Source organism: Pholcus phalangioides, unplaced genomic scaffold (genome assembly GCF_987345545.1).
Source record: "Pholcus phalangioides strain wild (caught in Gottingen) unplaced genomic scaffold, Ppha-v1.0 ptg000015l_1, whole genome shotgun sequence".
NCBI lineage: Eukaryota > Metazoa > Arthropoda > Arachnida > Araneae > Pholcidae > Pholcus > Pholcus phalangioides.
In genome coordinates this window covers 84,188,049-84,210,609 of record NW_028301608.1, presented here as the reverse complement: position 1 = coordinate 84,210,609, position 22,561 = coordinate 84,188,049, and the positions used below count along the sequence as shown (strand labels likewise).

At 37.0% G+C, this 22,561-nt stretch overlaps 1 long non-coding RNA gene across 1 annotated transcript; it reads left to right on the top strand.

The window, feature by feature from the left end:
- The first annotated feature begins 4,090 nt into the window (after window positions 1–4,090).
- On the top strand, window positions 4,091–8,254 carry LOC149076889 (uncharacterized). The gene is made up of 2 exons (XR_016194118.1): window positions 4,091–4,392; window positions 7,096–8,254. It is a non-coding gene; the product is annotated as an uncharacterized LOC149076889 (long non-coding RNA).
- Window positions 8,255–22,561: the final 14,307 nt, after the last annotated feature.

Here is a 22,561-nt window from a genome sequence, read left to right as displayed (position 1 = left end):
AGTTTTATCTCCTTTTCCTCCCTCGATGCAGACAATTTTCTCTCAGAAAAGTGTGACGTCAGCCCAGCGAAGAAACAACTTGTGCATGGCACAAGAGGCGGCATGTCATGCGTGCATACATGTAATATGGCGGGAAGGCACATGCGCCCCGACCGACGAGGAAGAAGAGCAAAATGGCGACCGACACGTGTGCTCGATGTGAGGGATGTAGGGAAAATGTGACTGGTAGTGGCGGGCGGTACTTCAGGAAGGCCTACGACGTGTACAGGTTCTGCATTCCTTTGCCCCGTAGCTACATACACTCTTTTTTTTTTTTTTTTTGTTGCTCGAGAACTGCATTTAATTATTTTTTTTCCCTACGCCTCTGTGATGAAAAACATGCGCACATTTTTCAATTTTGTTCGAGAGGGAATGAGCCCTGGTTTATGCGTCATGGGAATGCCCAGAGTATATTATGTGTTATTACTGAACGCGACCTGTTTTAGACACTTGTTGGTTTATATTACACAGCATAAATTTCTCTCTCGGTTTTCACCAAAGAGATGTGAAATTCGTTTCTTTTTTCCATGCAACTTAACAGTTTAAATAAATAAAAGCCTCATAAGAAATTCATTTGACCCTTTTTGCTTACATCTAGAATTGGAGAAATTCGTTCCACGTTTTTCACCCACAACTCCAATCATTTTTCCAAGCTTATTATTTGTATATACTTCTCTGTCCTCCGAAAAATTTTTCCCTCGGTGCCTCCAATCTCAACCCATAGAATGTCACGCCTCCCAGTGAAGCTACCCCCACGGCGGCTTTAATCGGGAATACTACGTTTTTCGTTTCGGTCGGGAATGAGACGACACGGCCTCCAACATCCTAGAGTCACGCACATAGGCTTAAGATCTTTATGATCTTCGAGGCTAGTATCTTTCACGCGCGCCTCTCTGTCGGGTTCGGCTCCGTCGAGCGATTGACTTCAAGCAGAGACATAATCACTTTCAAATAATAGTGGATTTAATTAATTATAAAGCAATAAACATCGAAACCAGGGCCGTAGCGTGCCTTTTCGGGGCCCCGGGGCAGACTCTCTCTTGGGGGCTGCTTGAAAGGTGCATTATTATGCAAAATAAATGTATATTTTTCTGGGGGCCCATTCAGGCAGCGCCTGGTTTCCCCGGCCTTGTTAGGGCCCTGATCGAAACACTGAATATTTTCCTCGCTTACAGCGAGCCGTTTAAGCCACCTGCTTACCAGGGCCGTCTTAAGAACATCATAGGCCCCCGGGCCAAGTGATTTTTCTGAGGCCCTACCTGGAAAATTCTGGAAAAATTCAACTACTTCTCGTTTTTTTGAGGCCCCTCTTCTCTTGGGCCCATGCGTTAAGACGGCCCTGCTCCTTACCCCACAACATCTCTCTATCCAAAAACCACGAGGATTTGTTTTTTATACATCCCATCACGCCTCTCCCGAACCTCACACCCTCCTTAACCCTTCAAGTGGCATTGACGAAATATCTCGCGTCCTTAAAAGCCTCTTATTTTAGCATTGACAATGCTATGTACTGGTACTTTATGATGTTGATTTCTCAATGAAAACATTCCCCTTCTCCCTCTCCCTTAGTTTGCCCTCGCTAAAAATCGGAAGAAAACCTACTTCATAAAAAATGCCATTTTTTATGGGGTGGAGGTAACTGAATTTTGCTGTGTCACTTAAAGCATTTCCGTCTTATCGCTTGAGCCAACTCGGCCCCGGCACGGGGGCGTCAAGTGCAGAGGGCGCCTCGTGAAAATGAGATCTGATAAAATTTTTTTGAAAGTGAGCTTGTGAATTGGTAGACATTTTCACTAATGTTGGGAAGGAGAGGGAGGGACTCAGATAAATTTCCCTGCCCGGGGGCCCTGGTGCAGGACCGCAACTTGGGGGAGCAACTGCCCCGGGCGGAAAATTTTTTGGGGGAAGGCAATTTTAGGCGGGAGCAAAGAACACCGTTATAAAATTATCTAATTTTGAAGTTGTGGGGGCGGCAAAAATCCTAGTTACGGCCCTGCCCATGTGTGTTAAGACGGCTTCTATGTGAGGTAGGTGTGGAATCAGCAACGCGTCTGGAGGATCGAATTATAGTGTGGGGGGGGGGGGAATGTTGTAAGGGACAACCCAATTTATTCGGCTCTTGGGATGAATGATCGCCTCCATCTTCTCCCAATCCCACTTTCGGAGCAGGGAAGGGGCAAAATGCATGCTTGTCCATAGGCACACTGGCGTAAATGTTATTGGAGCACTGTTACCTTAGCACTGAGTGCTCAGAACAATTTGGGGAAGGGGTGCTCAAACTTAATGTTTCTGAAGACGGACTTAGCCCAAGGCGGCAAGTTCGGACGGTTGACAAATTTGAGGAATGAGTGGTCCGGAAAATTAGTAGAATGGGAGAAGGGCGGCAAAATTTGTTTTGCCCACAGGCGATATAGAACCATAAATTCATCTCTACCTGTATATATAGAGAAAACGAGGGACTAGTAATCACTAACCTAGTCCCTCGTTTTCTTAGAGAATTTGTAGGCATGAGAGAACAAAGGACCAGAGATCAATGAGTGACCCAAAAAGTGGCGTAAAGAGTTCGCAAGTACGTGAGTGGCGCCAAAACAGTGTGCAAGTACGTGAGTGATCAAAAGAGTGACCTACAGAGCGAGGGAACCAGGCATGCCCCCCAAGGGGGGGCTGTGGGATGACAGGGCTCCACCCCTGGGGCCCGGGATGATTCTCATCATTTTTTGTTTTCCCACGCTATAAACAAATTGGCTCGTAAAAGTCTGGTCTGGGGGCCCCGCAAAAGATCTCAGCCTAGGGGCCCTGCTTTAGGATGCGGGGAACCATGGAACCAGGTAAACTACAGGCGTAAATGTTATTGGAAATATTGGAATAGCTCTGAGTGCTCAGAACTATTGCGTGGGAGGCCAATAAAATATCCAATTGTGGTCCGTAGCATGTTAGTGAAAAAAATAATGTACATGAATGTGAGTGACCACAAGAGTTAATGTAAAAAGTGAGGAACCGAGGGGTCAGATCAGTGAGTGATGAAAAGAGTGACCTAGATCGTGTGTGTGTAAGCGACTGAGTGACAAAAAGGTTGAATTGAAAATGTGTGCCCATCAATGAGTGACCAAAAGAGTGACTTAAAGACAGAGGTTCATTTATAGGAGTGGGGGGCGAGCTGGCTTTATAACCCAGGCCAGCAAATTTGAGGGATCAGTGGTCAAGAAAATTAGTCGAATGGGAAGAAGGCGGCAAAATTTGAGTAGTCCACAGAGGAGCAAAAAATCATAATTCTACGTCTTGGTAGATCAATAGAATTTTTGTGTGTCGATGTATAGCTGTGCTTGGTCCTGACGCCTGCACATGGCCCCTACAACGGGGCTCCAACCCCTGCGACCAGGAAACATTCTAATAATTTTTTATTTTTTTTTGCTTATTCACACTGTAAATTCATTTTCGAAGAGCCCCGGCAAAGATCCCAGCCCTAAGGCCCAGGGCCGTCTTAAGAGCATCATGGGCCCCCGGGCCAAGTGATTCCACCGAGTATCTATTAAATTATCAAAAAATTCAACCACTTCTCATTTTCCTGAGGCCCCCGGGCCGTGACCGGGTGGGCCCATGCATTAAGACGGCACTGCTAGAGCCCTGCTGCAGTACGCGGGTGGGCCATGCCAACATCGGATATAGTATCTGCAACACTGCTGTTGCTGTCGCTGGCGTTGGCTATAGCCGGTGTTAGCCATGCACCTAAATACAGTAAAAAAAAAATTTGAATAGTTTTTTTCCTTTTTTTTTTTTTTTTCAAATTAAATGTAAAAGATTTCGTAGAGATGGCAGCACAAACTAGACAGTTCTGTTTTTGTACTTTATGATTGCCATTCCTTTTCTTTTATTACTAGAAATGAAAAAAACTTTTTTTTTAATCGCAATATCAGTTTTTTTTTTTAGAAATTTTTACAGAAAAAATCACTTAAATTGACAATTAAGTCGAAAAAAAAACAATAATACGCAAATTATATACATGTAGCATCATCATCATCACCATCAAACTCAGAAGACGTTCATCTTCTTCTCCTTTATCTCTTTATCGGAAACTAATCCTTGATGATAATAAGCGATAAATTTCAATATTTGATTGATTGGGCAGACGACGAATATCCCCGTCCATTTTTTTCCCCTCCTTATTTCACTACAAAACGAACAAAGTTTTTTTTTTTTTTCAAATAACTTCTTTTCTCAGATTAAATTTCTTCGAGGAAATAATTAAGATGCGCATTTTAAAATATACAAATTATTTATTTAAATTTTTTTTTTAAATATTTAAATTAGCCGATTTTAAACATTCACGCAATTATGACGGTTGTGATTCTGTGGGTGTGTGTTTCTTGAATGTGACTGATTGTACTTCGAAGAATTAGCTATGCATTTGCTTTGTTATGTATTGATTAATTATGATGATAATTTTGATTATTAATTTGAGTATTTCAGTATTTATCTAGTGCGAAGGCAATTTAAAATGGTGGTTGCCAATATTTGTTGAATTTGATCAATTTGTTGATTTTTATATTCTAGTTGAAATGTTCCTTTATTTAGTTTTATTTTGAGTTAGATTTATATTAATTATTTCATGTGCTTGACAAATTTATTGGAAATTTTTATTCATGCATCATTTATATCGCAGCATGTTACATATGTTGTGTGAATTTTGCACAACTTGAATGTGTTTTTTTTTCTTTGATATGTTTTATTTTATTATGATATATGCTTTTATTCTAAGACAGTGGTTCCCAACCTGTGGCATGGCCCCCCACAAGGGGTGGGCTGACAAGGCTTCAGCCCCGGGACAATTTTCACGATTTTTTTGTTTTCTCACGCTATAGATTCATCATAAGGGGGCCTCGTGAAAGTCTTGCCGGGGGTCCGCAAAAGATCCCAGCCTAGGGGCCCTGCTTCAGGATGTGGGGGGGGGGGCCATGACCTGTGGTACAGTAAAACTCCCTCTTTTGCGAACACCAATGGGACAAAATACTTGTCGGTAAAAGAGGGGGGGGGAGTGATCATTAATTAGGAGTTTGAAATGCATATTTTTATTATACAAGGGAAATTATTATTTGGCAGTGAAAGAGGGGTGACATTGCATCTAAGAGGTGAGCGTTAAAAGAGGGTTTTCCTGTACTATCACAGTAAATGACAGTCTGTTCAGGGGTATATTGAATAATAAATAATGGCCGAGGAAAAACTAGTATAGGAATATAAGAATGTAAACGTTAGTTTACGGTACGATATATAGGTTATGTGAAGGGAATGGAAGCCGCCTATGAATTTTTCTAGAAATATGCAGGCCTATGTATTTTAAGAAGCATGCATGTGTCTTGCAGAAAGCAATCCTCTTCTACAGTATTAGAAACACTAGCCTATCATGTAAGCAAGTCTTGCATGCGTTTTTGAAAATGCAGCAGCCTCCTACACATTTAAGGGGATAGAAAGATTGATACGTGGTCCTCTGGAAGCACTTCAAGTGCATAGGAGGCCTCATGATGTGATTTGGTGCTATGATTTTCAAGGAGTTAGTGTTTAGTGTGTAAATAGGTAGGCAATTGTGCAGTGGTAGGAACTCGTGATGTTTAGATGGTCCTGTGGGGGGTGGTGTATGCAAGCTCCCTGTGGAATACACACATCTGCCAATCACTTCTAGTGTACTACAGTATAGTTCTATAAGACTCTTATGCATTGGCATATGCAAAGGGAGGTTTGGGGAACCCCCCCCCCCCCCCCCCCGAGCCAAGATTATAGTGTTATTTTGCAGGAAAAAAAGTAAAAAACCCTCTCAGAAGGGAAAAAATCTGAAAACCTCGAGAAAATTCTGCGTATGCCTATGCTCCTATACATTTCTAGAGGATACCTGAGGCATAAAAGGTCGGAACCACTGTTCTAAGGGCGGTTTAGCAACATGGTTTAAACTCTATTCACAATTTTTTGATGAAAGATCGACATGGGTTGGTTAAATTCAGGTTTTTAACCAATCTTAAGTCACAATTTTTGGATAAGAGATCAACAAAGTTTTAAACCATGTTGTGAATACGGCCCTAAGAGGTACGATCTAAAGCAGTGGTTCCCAATCTTTTTTAGGCCATGTCTCAATCAAAGCGTCTCTGAAATTCTGTCCATATTTTTATCAGGGAGTACACCGTCCCCCTCTCACCAGAATAACTTCATAAGGGGTTTCATTACAAATTTTTTTTTTTTCAAATATAAGAGCTTACTCAAATTGCCCCCACACACACACATTGGGAATCACTGATCTGAAGAATAAACCTATTTTATGATCTCTTTTTGGTCAATGATATTTAACGCATTGAAAATCGAAAACTGCTGATTTGATATGTTGCATCAATTATTTTTGAAAATATCTTGCATTGTGTACCACTTTTATTGATCATTCAATGTAAATCATCAATTTGTAAAGCCATTTGATAAAATTTTTCAGTAATTTGCTTCTTTTCTTTTTACATTTTTTGTTTTTAAATACGGTATTTGGGTAAGTTTTCCACACCAAAATATTTTGTATAATCGTATGAAATCATGCTCTGAATATTGTAGACCGATTAGAGCCAACTAATTCTAGTATCATCTCCCTCTCCAAACTGTTTGAGAAAATATTGGAATTTCATCGGTGAACGAAGTGTGATCATATTAAGAAGCTTCTACATATATAATACTCAGGTTTCTTGAGGATTAATAAATAACAGCTGACTTTCTTTTTCCAATCTCATGAACCAGTTATGACTGTGTTGCCACTGGAAACTGCTATACAAGATTCTAGAGACCTGGCACGAGTTTCCTTGATGTAGAGATGCTGATACAATATCCATAATTTTCTAATTTGTCTAGTGTGCATTGTCTACCTCATAATAAATTACAAAGGGACATCTTGTATCACATTAATGAAGTGTTCAGTTAAATCGCTTAAAAACAATGCACTACATATGCGGTGTAGGCAAGCCTTTAAATGCTTTTTGATTATTGTCTGTAATGTGTTATTGCATGGATACTTATATAAATTTACGTGTATTTCAGATGAAGTCATGGCAGCATTTCAACAACGAAAAGGCTCCAGGAAAGAACTTGGCACCCCACGATGTTTCAGATGCCATTTATGTAGCTATTCCACTTTTAGAAGCGATTCCCTCAGAGTTCATTCCCGTGTACATACTGGGGAAAAACCTTATGAATGTGGAACATGTGGAAGAAAATTCACTCAGTTGTCATCGCTTAAGAAGCATAATTTAATTCATATGACTAAATAGGTGAAATATAATGTTTAATCACCTGCATAAAGCAATCAAAAGCCAGCAAACTGTGGAATTATATTGAGCGTGTAAATCTGATAAAAACTTTGTATTTAAAAGTTCATTTGATTTTGCATAATTTTTATTCTCTGGCAATGGTTATATTATTTGAAACGTTATTTCAATTTCGCATGAAAATTATTGTCATCATTATTACTTTTATCTTGAATATGCTTTTCTTGTTACCATCCCTGTTTAACTGTGAATTCTTTGATTTTCTCTTATACTTGGGTATTATATTTCAAGGTTTAAATAAAATTTGTCTTCTGGTGACAGGTTATGAATTACTTTTAATTGATAATTACAACAGCCAAAAAAAATTTAGAAATTTTTTTCCCATCTAATCTTAATTATGTAATTTTTCTTAATTTCTATGCGACTTTTTTCTTTTTTTTAAGTTATCCTATGTACCAAGCCAGGGGTGTAGAGTTTGTATATATAAGGTCCTGTGTGTGTTTTTTTGTGAAAATAATCCATAATTTTGTGGGAAGTTAAACAATCTAATTAAATTTACACAAAAGAAATGAAATTTCAATTTATGGTTTTGTCAGTTGCTATTTTGTGAAGGGTACATTAAGGGGCCCAAATTTTGGCTGGGCATATTCCTGCATGCATTTATCTATTAAAGAGGCATGACATTCTCTGACACAGTACAGTCTTGTTTAACCAAGCTTCTAATAAACAAAGCATGTGGCCAGATCAAAGTCAGCCGATCATGTATATTTTTCACTGGCTCAGCTTGGTAAGGAACTTGTCAAAAATTGAATAGTGATCTGAAATTTTTTATATACTTGTATTTACCATTATGAACCAAAATTAAATTTTTATTTACTTGCAAATAAATCTACCTGTTCACCTGCGATCAACAAATTTTTATTTTTTCACATTTTCTAGGATCATCTCTGTTAACCGAGGGTTTTGTTATCCGAGGTGACTCTGGACACATTATCCCTGGTTAATCGAGAGGCTCTACCATACTTTACTGTATGCACTTATATATATTTTTTATTTTGATAAATCCATCACAAAACATTTTATTTCTTGTGCCAATGATGGCAGTTCTGCTATTTTTAAAAAACACATAAATGAGTGTTAGGCCGGTATTACACTATAAAAGTTTGATAAAGCTATTATGTAAAACGAAAATGCAACCAATAAGCATATTTGTACCATTTGAGTAAATGTAACCAACAGACTTATTGGTTGCTTTTTTCAAGTTTTGTAAAATACATTTTATCAAATTTTATAGTGTAATCCCAGCCTCATAGTGCATTGGTTGTTGGGGTTGGGCTATATATATAGATGCTCCCTCAGCCTTTCTCTGGCTATGGCCTTGTAGCCTGGGATGCTGTGGGTGTTTGAGCACCTGGCATTATTTAGTACCATGATGTCAAGTGCCCCAAAAATTCAGAAATTATACATAACATAAGGAAGGCTGAATCTGGGAGCGAGCGTAGATCCTTGTCACAGGTCCAAAACACTACTCACACCCATGTTATGAAAAGCTAGATCAAAGCAATATAAAAAAAAAAAATTATTCACAGTAATTGATGTAGTTCTGAATTAATGTGTCTCAATGAAGTTCTGTATAATTCGAAGATTTTACATTAAGTTTTATGACATTGAAGAACAAAATTTGTGGCAAAAATAACCATGAAGAAAAATTCTATGAATGTTTTTTAATTCTTGAATTTGTAGAAATATCCTTTTTAATAAAGGTGTAAAGTTTTCATTAGAAGTTTCATTGAAATTTTATCATTGTAAAATTTTTTTTTTTTATTATATCTATAGAAAAGTTGTTTTAGTTTGGTTTATCATTTGTTTGATCATTTAGACAAGAAATAGAAGGTTGTTCTTTTAATAATATTTAATTTTAAAATGTGTTATTGTAGTTTTTTTCAATATTTAACTCGTTTTAATATATTGTTGACAAAAATTTGAATTTGTTACTGAGTTAAACTAACGGAAATAAATCACTCACTTTAAAATGTTCTCATTAATTTGCATATTTAATTTTTCTAAATAACAAATTTATGTATTTCGATTATTCAAGTCGGTTTCTACACTATCTTGAAATTCTGATCAAGTAATGGAAATTATGTAAATCTTTCAGGTTCATCCAAACAACCCGGTTCAGAGACAGAACCTCTCCGACTGGCGCTCGTGAAATACAAAAATAAATTACAACCAAGAGGAAACCAGAGTTCTCCTCACAAGTGCCATATCTGCAACTATGCAACAGTCAGCCGTGCAAATCTTGACAATCATATCCGAGTACATACAGGGGAGCGCCCATATATCTGCAGGACTTGTGGCCGAAGTTTTACACAAAAGGGCAGTTTAAAACGGCATATTATCATCCATCTCAGATAAATGTAGACATTTTTGGATATATTTTTATGTCGTGCATGCAATGTTTTTGTAATCAACTGGACGTTTTTTCCAATCTTGGCAGATATATTTTGTACATACATTTTGATAGCTGTCAAAAAAATAGACCCCTGGTTTGCTAACTTTGATTGTAGTCTAGTTTTCTATCCACCTTTTTTAATGTTGAAAGTGCTTATTATTTTTTGTATAATATAATAGTGAACAACTGCAAGTTGATATTTTTCATTTGTTTCTAGTCTCAAAACCCCTTTCATTGTTTTGCATTAGTCAATGTTTGTTTTTCTTTTCTCGTATTTCTTATTGCGAGGAACTTTCTGTGAGATGAAAACTTAATTACCTAGTCAAGTTCTAAGTTTCAAGAAAGATGGGATCCAACAATTCTGTGAAAAAAAAACCAGTTTTTCCTTGTACACCAAGGAGTGCATAACCTCTGGCGCTTGAAAGTTATTCATCAAGGAAATTATCAGTCTTCACAACATGACAAGTATAAGTACACCCAGGGCTGCAACTAGGGAGGGAGCAGGAGGGTCTGGTACCCAGGACACCGAACCAAAGGGAGGTGCCAATTTCGCCTTTTAACATTATGGATGGGGATGTAAAATGTCTACTTGCCCCAGCTGACAAGGCAAGTTGCAACCGTGAGTACACCAGTTTGTAGCCTGCAAGTGAGCCCTGTGCATTAGGAGCCCCTCCCCCCACTCGAGGAATAGAAATGAAAGAAAGGAAAATTGGTTTTCTCTTTGTGAATGGAAAACAAGGTTGCATAAATGTGCAACAATGATTATGAAACTAATAATTGCCATGAACATAAACTTGTATCTGGTTTATGGGACTGAGTCCCCCCCCCCCCCCACCATTTTTGATCCCTCCAAATATTTCCAATAACTTTACGCTGATGATGGAAGCCTGCACAACATAGTAGGACCCAAGCTAACCATATTTCATCGAACAGAATATAGTCATCCCTAATTTTCATGAAGAACTTGCTATTTTACTATTGAAATTGCTAAGAATTACCAACAGATGGGAAATAAATGGTTGTATTGCAAGAGAATGTATTGCATGACAAAATAAGACATTTCTTAAAAGTCAGCAGCCAAAACAAAGGACAAAACTTGAATGTCCAGCAAAACACTGGTAATAGTGTCACTATGCATGGGACTGAGAATTATGTCCACAAAGGATACATTTTTGGATATTCCATAGGACTCGGAATAGTGTCCGTTAGCAGAAGTGTGCAATATGGGTAACTTCTACTAAGGGAAGTTCTACCGTTAAAGGGTTTACAAAAGATTATTCCCAATATCCGTATATGCAATTCTGTGTATGCATAGGCATAAACTTGTATGTGGCCATGGGTCCTGAGCCCTCACCCTATATGTGTCGTTACCATCTCCATAATACTCTGTATATGTCAGGAGTTTGAGCTCCTGCAATATTTTTTAGCCCTCCTAATATAGTTGGACCCGGTTATAACAAACGTGGATATTATGAATTTTCACATATAAAGGAGTTTTTCCATGTCCCATGAATTTTGTATTGCTTATCTGTTATTTTCATTACTTATAACAAATACTGATTTCAGCAAAGTCCGTCTGTAACGGTTTTCAAACAATTCTCAAAAATTTCATTTGTCTTTTTATTTAAATCTTCTTATTTGCAAATTTATCTTTCTACAATGCTTAGCTACAGCTGAAAATTCTTCCCCCCTCCCCAGAAGACATTTTATTACAAGACATTTTTTGGTATTTATTGTAAAATCATCTTTGCTTATTATTTTTTACTGTTCTCCAATGAGTCCTATTTTGCTTGAAGAAAGTCTTAGAAGAAAGAAGAGAAAGTTTATTTTTTTATTCTTAACACCATAACCTCCACAACGCCTTTGTTACATTTGCCACCATTGGCATCAAAGACGAGGTGCTGTGGATGCTTTCCCACAGTAGTTTCATTACACATCAGAGCAGCCCCAGAATTGATTTAGAAATCAAAGTTTCCTACATAAAACTCAATTCAAGCACCCACAGGTCTGAACATTTCCAACACCAATGTTCAGACCTGTGGGTGCTTGAATTGAGTTTTATGTAGGAAACTTTGATTTGCCACTTTTCCTTAGCTAGATTCAGACGTTGGTTGTGGTAGTGTTATCATGTGTGAGTAAATTTTGAGCATGTCCAAGTGCAAAGTGCTTTCTATTGCTTTCAAAATTGAGGCTATATAGTTAGTTTAAAGTCAAAAAGTGAGGTATCAATGAAATTCTGGATTACTCGAAGTTCGTTATTCACGACTTTGAAGAGCAAAGCAGAAATGAAGAGAAATTCCAATTGAGAGAGAAGAATCCGATGGGGATCTCAACACATCTGTAAGAAGAGATTCAGAGAAGGAGCTCACACTGATACGGAGGCAGCTCTTACATTGAGAGAAGAATATACTCTATATAAAGGCCATAGTGTGCCTTCTCGGGGTAGACTTTCCTTGGGGTCCCTTTTTGAAAGGGTTATTATGCAAAACAAATGCTTCCATCTTCCATTGCTTCTGCACAACTATTGACAGTCTCATCCTCCATGAGCTTCTTCACTGCATTCAAATGAAATTGTCCTAAGAGTCGGTGGATAAGCTCCTCATGCCTTGAGATATGCACTTTATAAGTCCTGGCTTCTTCAACCTTATAAAGTCTCCCACTTCTATACGCAGTAAGGATTACTCTGTTTTTTTCGTTAGTATCTTTGACTCCTTGAAATGAAAGTCATTCCCATCTCCTCGATTCTTCCCACTCAAAGGAGGTTACCGTCGAGTTCTGGTACGTACAGAACGTCGGCTAGATGGAATGTTTCTTTACCACAGGATTTAACAGGCTTCAAAATAACATCACCTTTTCCACCCACTTCCATTTCATCGGAATTAGCTATTTCCAATTCAGACTTTACAGTTATCAAGTTGAGAAACTTATATTTTTGTGAACACGTGCTCCGTGGTACCACTGTCTAGATATCAATTGCAGCTAGGCTTCTTGTTACCAGCATTGGCAGTCAGTATTCGATTCGTGTTCTGCGAAACCATCTCGGCCTGATGGGATGTGTTCTTCGACGGGCAATTCCTGGCTATGTGTTCCCAAACACCACAGGAAAAACATCAAATTCTTCTTTCATTGTTTCTGGAGTATCTCCCTGATTGTACGCGAGTTTTTCCTATATCGTCAGTTCTATCGCCCACAGCTACACGATATGTTTGCATATAGTCACACAGTAACTTCTTTTCTTCCACAATCAGATGCGATTTTACCATTTTTGTAGACAGTTCCTTCTCATCACGCTCTAAGTTCAATATCAGACCTTCCTACTCTTTGGGCAGACCCATTAACATCACAAGAGCGACTTCCCTGTCGGTAAAACCATATCCGCAGTATGCCACCTATCGATGTAAGTCCATCAATCTTCCCAAGTATGCACTTATGCATTTGTCACAGACCTCATCGATACATTAAAAAACTCTCTAAGAAGCTGCAGCGTGTGTAATAATCCAAACTTCATGTGAATGTCCCTCAAAGATGCCCAAACATCCCTCGCTCTAGCACAGTCCGCGATATCATCTAAAAAGTCATCTTCGACCACTAAAAACAAAAATGTGAGGGCTCTTTCATTGGTTTTCCTTCTCATCCTCCCTCAGTTCTGGTTCGTATCCAGGTTCTATGGCATCCCAGCAGTCTTTCTGCACCAGTGCATCACACATCCGTATACTCCACGCGTTGTAATTGTCCCTATTGAGCTTTGGAATCTACAATTCCTCCATCTCTATTAGGCTTAGTTGCATGCGTGTAGAATTTTCTTCTATCCTTTGTGAAACTAGATTTAAGTTATCTACTTTCCACTTACCTATGAAACGTTTATCCAGGAGCCTTCGTGCGTGTTGCGAAAGAATGGGGTGGGTGAACTGGATACATTGATTATAAGTGAAATACACTAATCACACAAGGAAACGCATGTCCTTCAGCATCACACTTTTATTTATGGGGGCCCTTCTACTTATGTTGCCAAGAGGTCAATCACAATACTCTTCATGCTTTTGGCATAACCAGCCATTATAAAAGCTTTACTTTTATATCGTAACACTTTTGTGGGGTCCCCATTCGGCTTGGGACTTAGGAGCAGTGCCCCAGTTGGCCCAGCCTAGTTACATTCTTGCTGTACATATGTTCTGCTAACCAAGGACCCTACTAAAAGAAAATATTTTACATTTGGCATGCTTATTAGACACATGTTTTCAACATCCAAAATCATATCAAGGAAAAATAAACTAGTAACGATTAACATTTTTGTTCATGTATTCAATTTTTTTTAAATATACGTAATTGCGTAATTTTTATAACAATCTATTTTTAAAGTAGTTACATTATAAAAAAAATGGGCATGTGCTTGCAAATTATGTTTAATTTTGCTTAATCATACTAATCTTCATATTCATTATTTTCATATACCAATCATACTAATGTTTGTCCAAGCCAGTACAGATATAACGAAGTTTGCATACAGTCGAATCCCATTATAGCGAACTCCAAGAGACCAGAGAAATCACTTTGTTAAAATGAAATTTCGTTATAAAGGAATTCCATGTTTTTGCATTGTTCTTATGTAAACTTATCTGAAGGATTAGAAAAGTGGTTGTTGAAACGAGAATTTCGCTATATAATGGTATTCGTTAAAACAGGGTTCAACTGTATAACAAACAAATTCATTGTTTTTCCCGACTTTATTATAAGTGGGTCCGAATGTATTTCCAATAACTTTATGCCTATGGCCCCATGATTATTTTCACACAGGGTCCCATGTCTGCTAAGAGCACTTCTGGTTGTACATTTTCTTTCTAAAACATGGCCTTTAGTTACTGTAAATCATTTTTTATTACATCCTCATTGTGAATTGAAACTCAATCTGTGTACCTGAAAATATTTATTATAGCAGTTTAGTAGTAGAATCTCTCCGAACTAACGTAACAGGAACTGAGAATGGGCCAATGTAAAGAAAATCTGGTTGAACAAGGGAGTATATTGAATTTTTTAGACACTTCACAAAGAAAAATATTGCATTACTTAAATACTATTTCGAATTTAGTTTCCAATCAATTATGTTTTATGGAGTCTTTAGAGACCGTAAATACTATGAATTATTATTCATGCATAGTCTCATCATAACATAAAAGAATCACATCAAGTATGGAATAGGATTTTTTTTTAATACTGGTGCAAGAAAAGATCTTGTGACAACAGTCTGTATGTATTTGACTGAAAAATACCATTGATACTCCTTTGCAAAAAAAAAATGAAGCATCCCTAAAGAACAATCTAATCATCTCGAAATTTTGCATGCGAATCCCCCCCCCCTTTACACCAAGTATGCACAGATTAAATTTTCAAGGCCAATGAATGGTAATAGCGCACATTTCTGTTGCAAAACTAGAATTGTATAAAACATAACAATCACGAACGGTTTATCTTTTCCCATTGTCGCTATTGCAGTTCCCTGTAGACACAACCAATAATGCTGTTATGATATTGTTGAAGACCTTATAGCCAACTGGATGACTTCGAATGGGGTCGCATAGTCAGGATGCATGAAGCTGGCTGCTGGCTGGCTGAAGCTGGTCATACCTAGCAATAAGCTGCCACCGGAGCCTCCAGACACGGCTGTGCAAAGGTGCTGGCAGCAGTTTCTTCAAACTGAGCAGAACTCGGGTCTATTGCCATAGGCAATTTACTACCTAGTGAGTTGTGGCGGAAGTGTAAGTGTATGTACCTAACAGTCTGAGAGTGTACATCTGGTATCGTGTCTATTTCTCAGTTCTGCATCTGTATTTCAGAAGTGAAGTGTAATGACTGAATACTTGTACCATTTGTTGCTGTTTGTGGCAAGACTTTTTAACAGGGAGATCAGCTCACATTTGTGCTTTGAAGTTGAGAACTACAGAAAACCAACTTCAGCCGACCACCACTGTGGCGATGGTGGGGCTCGAACCTGGCGGGACCCAGATGCGATACAGCAATGGTTGCTGCAAGGAACTCATCAGTGGAATGAAGGCTCTGGAAGGCCAAGGTGCACAAATGTGAGGCAAGATTGGATCATTGTGCATCAGGCCCGAACTTTCCCAACGACATCATTGTCTGCTATCCAATGTGCTGCATCCTCTTCCATATTACCCGTGGTACCTTCCACTTTCTCACGGTGCTTGGCTGAGGCAGGGTTATGTGCACAGTGGCCTTTAAGACACCTGTCTTTAACCCCACATCATTGGCTGAGTCTAGGGTGGTGTCGTAGCCAATCATCATTGCTGCCAGCACACTGGCATCACATAGTGTTAGCAATCAATCCTGCTGCAGTCTTGGATCAGATAAAAATTGGACTTGTGTAAGGAGGTGCCGATACCAACAGTCCGAATTAGCTGTTGTTTTACAGAAGCACATGCCCCTTGTGTGATGGTGTGAGATGCTATCTCTTACGACAGCAGGTTGCCTCTAGTCATCCTGTGCACAGCTTTAACAGTTCAACAATATGTTTGACATCCTGTGACCGGTCGCGTTATTCTTCATGGCACGTCATTCTGGGGCAGTTTTCCACCAAGTGAATGTCAGGCAGAACGTGTCTTGCATATTTCTGGACTGCCTCTATGCTGTTGATATTCTTCCTTGGCCAGCAAGGTCACCAGACATTTTGCCAATCAAACATGTATGGAACAAGGTAGGCTGCTGGATTCGGGCAACCCAAAATGCAAATCTAGAACAACAATTGATGAATGCCTGACAGAATGTATGGCAAGATTAGATTAGGAATTTTTTTGTCCTTACATTGACGTATACAAGCATGCATCTCCGCCAGGATTATTTCATTATCTGTATATGAGCTTTATACATATTTTATTTTAATAAAAACAGTCACTTTCTTCATGGTGCTTCACTTTTTTTTTTTGCAAAAAGTATATGTATACATAAACATGAAACGAATGTCATATAGTATCCCCTTGTTATTATGTTCAGTATCAGAACCTCTCAAAAATTTAACTGTGATTAGCATATAATAGGTTTTTTTTACAATATACAATATTGTTCCCCACATATATGTGCAATACAACAAGGGGGGTTACTGTATAAAAGCATTGTATTAGCTTGTACACTTTTAGGTGAAAATGATAGTTTTATATATATAGAGGCATTATATATATATTAAGTATAGCTATTTGGTAGAAAGTGTGCTACTGATACCTGATCGTATAATTTGATTAACTAACCTTGCATATAGTTACATATTCCTAATTGCTTCAAGATCAATGCTTGTTCTTTTTTGATTGAGTTTAAATGTATGATATTCTCCACTATAATAGTTACATGTTTTGACTATATATTCCTTGTTACAATTTATATTAGGCAGCATATGTTTTGATGTATGAAGGTTAATGTAAAGCATAGACAGTGGATATAATGTTGGGATGTATTTTTGGAAAAAAAATTGCAGGCCATTGCTGCTAATTGAACCATCCTCTTATAACGTGAACAATCATGCTAGACCATTGTGTTACAAAAGCACTGATTTCTTCCTTCCTTAGAGCATACATATACGCTGAATGGGACTGTGCAATTGTCTTCCTAACTCAGCTAAATAGACAATGACGGCATCTAATAGCTCTATATGTTGTCAGAGTTTATTTAGGAGCCGTTAGCTGAGTTAGAAAGACTATCCATATGCATAGTCCCATTCAGCATATATATATATATATATATTATCTAAGGCAAGGGGGTTCTCAAACTTTTTCACTTGTGGCACCCCTTTCCCTAATCAATGCATATCTGTAGTTCCCCAAAGCAGTTTAACAAATAATCGCTTTGAAAAACCTTTCTCAGGGCCTGCACTCCACGGCGTCGCTGACAAAGATTGGTGGCGCACAGGTTGAGAACCCCTGATTTAAGGAATTAAAAGAATCTGTGCTTCTGTAGCATAGTGATCTATGCTCTTTCTCAGATTGTGAAGAGACAGTATTTGTGTGCGAATTTTCTGGAGAGTCCTTTCGAATGTTTCTTTCAAAAATTCATCACATTTATCCAGTTGTCTGTACTTTGTATGAATGGTAGAGAATGACATCTCTGTATAAAAATTTATGAAAATGTTTGAAATTATATCAATGAGTGTTAGTTAGCATTCTTCCAGTGATGATTTTGATTTTTATTCCCTTCCATATTTCATTTGATGAAGTAAAAAAATCAGACTTCAAATTGTGAAAACAAGTACAAATTGAAAAAAAAAGAGAGATAGATAGAATGACTATATAGGGTACATGTGTAATAGCAGGGCTTGATAAATAAAAAAAATTAGCCAAGTTTATAAAATGCCAAACAGGGTTTTTTCCCCAAGAAAAATAGTCCTGAATAAGGGGATTCCAATTTTCTAGAACTTAATGACCCCTGTCTATGTTGGAAGAAGCATTATTATGTAATCGTAAAATTTTTTCATCTTTAGACTCCAATTTAACAAGCATAAAGGAAAAGTTTAGGTGCCGATACAGATTTTCCAGTCCCCATGGTGACCTAGCACTTGGAAATAGTTAAGCCCTGGTGATAGAATAATTGTTAACAAAGACCAATCAAGCATATATATTTTGGATCATTATGCAAGCATACTTTAGTACAGAAAATTATTATATTGTGGAGAAACAAATACAGGTGTTAGTATCTGTTTTAAGCAAGCTGTAAAATGTTATTTGTGGCATTGTTCAAAATTTTCTAGCAGAACAATACTGTTCATTCACAAAGCTTAAAAAAAATGTAATGAAGCAATAACTTTTCTGCATATTTTACAAAATATCCTATAAATACAACATCAGTATTGTATTATAGTTGTATGTACATGTGACGAAGCCAACGTGAAGTTTACTTCTATACCACATCAGTTGAATTCTATCCATGCAAGGTTGTCTTGAGTAAAGTGCTAACACATATGGCAGGGGTTCTCAAACTTTTTCCACTCGTGGCGGTTCTTTCCCTTATCAATGCTTATCCGCGGCTCCTCAGAGAAATTCAACAAAGAATCTCTCTAAAAAACCTTTGTCAGGGTGTCCGCTTCATGGCGCCTCTAATAAGGGTTGGCGGCACACAGTTGGAGAACCCTTGCCATATGGCAAAAAAAAAATTCTGTGCTTAATTCAAATAATGTTAACTAGTTATTATAGCAGTCATATGAATCCGGCACGAACATCAATTTTTATTTTGTTTTTTATTTGGTGTACAGATGTGATATTGAATTTATTCTTTTAAAGAGGTTTATATTATTTTCAAAATTGTATGTCAGAGGTGTGTAGATATAACTTATACAGAAAAATTAGGGACTAGAGAACGTGTACAAATTTTTAATGTTTAGAGGATTAATTTTGTAACAAAATACAGTCAATTTTTGATATGTCATTCTGATTGATTGAATGCATTTTTAAGTTGAAGTTTTCTTCCATTAAGTTGAAATTTAAAAGATGAAGGAAAGCCTATCGATAAAATGGAAAGAATTTCAAATCTGAAGGGAAACGTTTGTAGCAGGGTTTAAGCTGGATAAAAAATTCCTTTCGCAAAAAAGTGAAAAAGGGGAAAAAGCTTCAGCAAAATGCTACAATGTTAATGTAATGATTGATGGTTGGATGTCTACTCACGTACCTCCTGTATGCATTTCTGCAAAAGTGGTTACTACTGTTTTGCCTTCTACGATTTTATTTCGCATTTTGCGAAAAATGCGACCGTAGCTCAAACCCTGGTTTGCAGCTTAAAAGTATTTGTGTGGCATTCCTTTGAATAAAATGTGAACAATTTCAAAAAGATATTTAGGATAATATGCAAGACCTTCTTCAAACATGAATCCAAAATGCAAAAGAATATTATTTTTATTTATTTTTATTTTTTTTATGAAATCAAAACAGCTCTGTTGAGTTTTTTCCAAAAATATTTGAATGCAACATCAAACTAAGATTTTCCATTGGCCCTTACATATTCAACTAACCGAAATTCGACTGTAATTTTAGGCATAGAAATACAGCATTCTGAGGTATTAGATTGTTGTGTGTGTGAGAAAGAGGGAGGAGTGGAGTGACGTGAAGATAAATCATGAATAATATAATAAATAGTAAAGTATACTGTATGTAAGCGCAATATCTGAATGTATCAGAAATTTTGAATAGACAATAGAAATTATGTCGAAAATTCATAATTAGTTATATTACATTTATCAAACAAAAAACATTGAATGCTCTCAAGTGTGAATGAAAATGAAGAAAAATATAAGGGAAATCAAATACACTTAGAAAATTACTAAGCAAATGAAGTCTAATTATATAATGAGATAATTTGATTATTTTGAATGCTTGAGAGACTAGTGATTAAATGTAATATATTAAGAATATTAATTTCTTCTATGAATTGAATATGCAAGGGGTAATTTTTTTTTATTATTTAAGGTTTTCGTTTATGTACTTTTGGAGTTTGATCTTGTAGTGGATTTATGTTGGAACTTTGTAATGAAAAGAAATTTTTTTGCTTTTAAAATTATACATGAATTTTTTTCTCTTTCATTGTACAAAATGTGCGTAAAATTCTGAAATTTTAACAAAAGTAAAATTATAATTTGATTTTTGTATTGAGATTTGAGTCGTGTATTTATTGATTTTTTTTTTCTGTGACAATAAAATTTCCATTATAGTAATTACTTTGTACTTTTTTGACAATTTATTTTTTCTTTTGAGTAGTTCGTGTTTATATTGGTTTTTTTTAATGCAACTATACTTTTACAAATTTGCTTATGCTTATCGATAAAAAGTGTGATTATATATATAGTTATCAAATGTGAAGATTTTTGAAGAAATGTTGAATGGTTAGTATTCTCATTATGGTGGAACCCTATTCTACTACACCTCATAACATACCATGGTGCTACTGTTCAAACTGAATTTTTAACCGTGCACTGAAATTTAACTATATTCTGTAGAGTTCTTTATATTATCATATCGGATAGGTAGGGAAAAAAGTAAGAGCACAGCTTACACAATAAGAGATCTATGTGGATAGAAGAATTATTAGAGAAAACATTGTGTGTGCACCACCATATCCTTCATTATAATTATGATATCCTATTACATGGCACCCGGGCAGTGCCATGTTTACGCATGGGCCCATTCGGGCATGGCCCGGGTGCCTCAGAAAAACAAGAAATAGTTGCATTTTTGAGAATTTTCCAGGTAGGGCCTCAGAAAAACCACTTGGCCCAGGGGCCCCATGATGTTAAGACAGCCCTGCACCTGGGTAAACTATCGCCCCAAAAACTGGTGGTATAATATGGTTCCTCTCTATTCAAAAGATTTAAAACATTTTTTTGGGAAAATTTGAAAGAAAATCTTTAGCTCGTATTTTAACCATGATTTTAAGAATATCTATTTCTTCTCTGTTGTTATGATTGTATTTATTTATATAGGGTGTCCCAGTACTTGCTGCCAAAATGAGGGATTATACTACACATCAAGACAAATAGTTTGTAGGGTCCCAAATAACTTTTATTTTCAGTGCATGTTAACATGGAATTCAAGCCACTGGCACTAAAAAAAAAAGGGAGAATAAAGAAAAAAATGTCCTAAAATAACTATGGGAGTAAGAGGTATAAAATATCCCCACACTTGTTATATCATTAGGGAGAAATTTTTTTTAATTCTGCATTGGACTGGACAGAAGACTTTTCTTTTCACACCATGCATAAAATTTCCCTGTCACTCCTCATGATATAAGCAAGGTTTTAATATTTTGACAACTTCTGAAGTAAGTTAATTGCCCTGCCCATCCTTTTCTTTAAAGAGCCTGTATCCACACACACCTTGGATATATGGGTTGTGGCCCTCTAAATTCTCAGTTGTTCTGGATGTATTTGGTCACATTCCCCTAATTGTGGCAGTATTACAGGGCCGTCATTTCAACTTTTTCCAGGGGGGGGGGGACAAAGTACATGTACTCAATATATGTATATATATATACCATTTTTAGTGTATTTTCAAAAGTGGTGGGGGGGGGGATTGTCTGTTTGGGTTTGAAGACCGCCATCCATTTGAGTTCTCAACATTTTACCAACACTAGTGGTTGGCATCTTCAAGAGAATTGATAAAACTGGAGCAAAAGTCAAGTTTTTTGGAGTCTCTGGTTATATTTACTCCTTCCAGTGGCTTTGCCTACACAATCAGATAACTCTATCTCTTGGTGAGTCAAGTTCTTCCAACCTAAGAAATGTTCTTAATTTGCTGCCAGCTATGAGATCAACTGACCAATCGGAAAACAATAGTGTAGGTCAAGCTCCAAAACATGAGACTCCAGAAAACTTGACTTTCCAACCACCAGTGTTAGTGAAATGTTGAGAACTAAAACTCAAATGGATGACGGTCTTCCACTAACTGTCGTGTTCTGGAATTTTTTTACAGTGTTTTAAGAATAATACAGTGGACATTCATTTTTGTAAACTTGTTCCAACTTGAAAAATTAGTTTTGTAAAATAAGTTTTTAAACTGGAAAGATGCTCAAAGAAATAGTATGCTGTTTGAGATGAGAGGACTAGAGTTCATAAAAATGTGTTGCTTCATGATTTGGGGATTTGTAAAATTGAGTGTCAACTGTAGTTATTTAGTGACTGATAATTATAATGATCATATTAATTTTGAATATGTTTCCTTTTCTCTAGGATACTTAGGAGAAATTTATGACAGTCAGTTAAACAGCTTTCTCGGTTTCTCTAACACAAGGAAGCGAAGAAGGAAGC